This window comes from Zea mays, chromosome 4, assembly GCF_902167145.1.
Source record: "Zea mays cultivar B73 chromosome 4, Zm-B73-REFERENCE-NAM-5.0, whole genome shotgun sequence".
NCBI classification, from domain to species: domain Eukaryota; kingdom Viridiplantae; phylum Streptophyta; class Magnoliopsida; order Poales; family Poaceae; genus Zea; species Zea mays.
In genome coordinates this window covers 68654210-68657191 of record NC_050099.1, presented here as the reverse complement: position 1 = coordinate 68657191, position 2982 = coordinate 68654210, and the positions used below count along the sequence as shown (strand labels likewise).

At 37.6% G+C, this 2982-nt stretch overlaps 1 long non-coding RNA gene across 1 annotated transcript; it reads right to left on the bottom strand.

The window, feature by feature from the left end:
• Nucleotides 1-1846: 1846 nt before the first annotated feature.
• LOC103653352 (uncharacterized) lies at nt 1847-2569 on the bottom strand. The gene is made up of 3 exons (XR_565430.2): nt 2534-2569; nt 2066-2124; nt 1847-1971 (listed from the first exon to the last, which is right to left on the bottom strand). It is a non-coding gene; the product is annotated as an uncharacterized lncRNA (long non-coding RNA).
• Between the last annotated feature and the right edge of the window lie 413 nt (nt 2570-2982).

The window sequence follows — 2982 nt, the reverse complement described above, 5'->3', positions numbered from 1 at the left end:
ACAGACAAAAGGAGCCTACCAGCTCTTGTGAAGTTGAGCAGGCCATTTTTGCTAGACAACAACGAAGACGATGGCTCGATCTTGAGGCCCAATCGTCCTTCACTCGTCTCGGCATATGTGGACAAGTACCTTCATTGCTTCGTATAGTTGCAGATAGACTTTCTTTTAACCCATCCTTTTAGATCTTTTCTGCTTTCTCTACATCAATTCAGACAATATATCAAACAAAGGTTTCAAACCACAATGAGCATTGAAACTGCTATAGATACAAAGCAATAACACATAAAATGTGTATAGTTAAAGCATTGGTTACAGAACATCCTATACATTCCCTAGAAAACAGATAAAAAAAGTAGAACCATGTCCCTTTTCCATGTCCCTAAGGGTAGTGGTTTAATTTAAACTAATTGACTACCACTAAGGGTATACCATGTCCCTTTTCCCCTATTCTACATCATGTGCTTTTAGTCGCCGCATTCAAAAAGTAGAACCAAAATTTTATTATTTAAAAGGGAGGGATCAATTTGGTTTGTTTGTGCTACATATTTCCTAGAAACCAGTCAGTAACACATTTCTTGGAACTAAAGGGAAGACCACAATCGATCAAAAGTGTCAGAGCATCTGGGATCAGTCAAACAAGTAAATCCAGAGCAATTTAGGGCAACTGTCACTTGGAGCACATACTGCTCCAAATGCTAGATTTTTTAAAACAAAAATAGTGTGATATGATTATAAAAAACAACACATAAAAACTATCATAAGGAGAAAGTCAGTTCACCTCCACCAAAAAGCAGAGCTCCCATATGATCCTTGACAAACTTTAGAATAAGTGCTATGTATTTTCTCCCCTTTGGTTGTCGCTTCAAGTATTCCAACGGCCAGGACCGCAAGATATTGCTATGAACCCTCCTTCTGGATCGCCAGCTGAATATGGTGGTGAGTCACCTCTAAGAAAAGCTTTTACGTACAATTAGTTCAACATAATATTTGAATATAAGTCGACTATTGATATATTATTTGGATCAAAGGTCTATCGATAAGATGCCGAATTCGATAGCACTATCATAAAGCTAGAACATCAAAATAAAAAATGCACAAATACTTAGTTTCTTGTATGCTATAAAACCTTTCCTCACTCATAAGCATATTTATCTGATAATGAGCTAGCAAGTCAACATATCGTCGAATAGGAGAGGTGAACTGCACGTAACCAGGAATTTTATGAACTGAGACAAATACACCAGCTTTCAAAGAAACTCCCAGTAAACCTTGTAGGCTTTACCTTGAGCTCGTTGTACTTGTTCATCAGCTTCCTTTCGTGAAGTTCAGCTGGTGAACAAAAAATCAACCATCAGGTTGAGGAATAGATAGTAACCATTTGATTAGAAGATAGACAGACAGTGAGGAGAGGAAGGAGGTATTGGGATTGAGGAACTCACATTTCTTCAGATAGTATGGTCGTTTTCTAGCCTTTGCTACCTCCCTCTCTTTCTTGATATGCTCACACAAGATTTTCGATTCAACGTTCTTTGGAGGATGAGACTTCAACTGCTTATCCTGTAGGTAGTTACATTCCAGGAATCAACTAAACCAATCAATCATATTGCTCCCAGAAGCATACAAAGGTCAGCTTTTAAAAGTTCTCTCATAGATGTCAGCTTGTTTCTTGCAAGGCGTAACAGCTAACATCATCTTTAACTCCATTCAGATCAAAAATCACAACTGTTGTCTAGTTTGTGATGCAATAACAAATAATTATATCCACACTTACTTGCAAAAATACCTTTTCCACTTACTTGCAAAAATACTGATCGATGTTTTGCCATGAAAACAGCAGGAGTGAGTAGTGCATAAAGCTTTTCATAGAATTTTCGATACTCCAGACCGTGTTGTGTCATAAGAATGAAAAGACCACTTAAGGCCATCACACTGATAACACCACCAATATCATATGATCTAGTCAAGAAATCACTGCAGAATAAATAAAAAAAGTATACATACGATAAGATATATGTCAGTGAAATATGAAATGATGTGCAAATAATATAGAAATTGTACAACCTACCATAAGATGGAAGGGTTTGACATTGAAGGAATGACATTTTGATGAATTAAAGCAAGGACCTGCAAGATACCCCAAAAATCAAGGCAGGAAACCATAGCCAACAATGAAGCACCTAACTACTACAAAATAAAGTGAGTGTTCATGATGTAGATGAGGGAAATAGACAATGAATATTTTCATCTTCCTAAGTTATTATATTGTTACCATACCACAATGCGCTAAACTGCGCATAGGATAAGAAAACATTGCTGCAAGGGTTTATAATTCAGATACAACAGTTACCATAGTTATCTTTTTCAGGGCAAGAACATCTTTACCTCCTTGTACACATCAAGTGGTAGTGGTAACATGAGAAAAGACAGCCATGCTTTGGTGAACTTCAATTTTAGTTTCAATTTTAGTTTCCTAAATAATTCCATCAGTTAATACCCGGAACATTTGAGCTTAAGCTGTAAATTGATGAAGTACCTTGAAAGAGTCATTTTCTCCTTTAGAAGACAGACCTTCATCAGAAGTACAAAACCAGAAGTCAAGAGTAAGAACACTATTCAGACCTTAGTGCATACACATATGTGGGTTCATAAAAGCACGAATTAAAGCATAAATCATTTAAATGGGAATTATTTTGTAGGCTCACAGAAACACATGAAATTACTACTGTATTATAAATAAGAGGAAAGTTTTAAAGTGTCAAACAAATAATAAAATACTCACCAACAGTACTCAACATATCAAATGTTGATTCCTTTTGAAAATCCATCAAAGGAACATGTGCCAAAAGATTGTATACGTTGTGCTGCGCGTTGAGGTTGAGCAGGTCGTAGGCCGGGACGGCGGCGGTGCCCCTGGCGGAGGCAGCGAGCCACCTAAGCCTCTGGTGCGCGGCGACGGAGGAGACAGCGGAGGCGCAGAGGTGC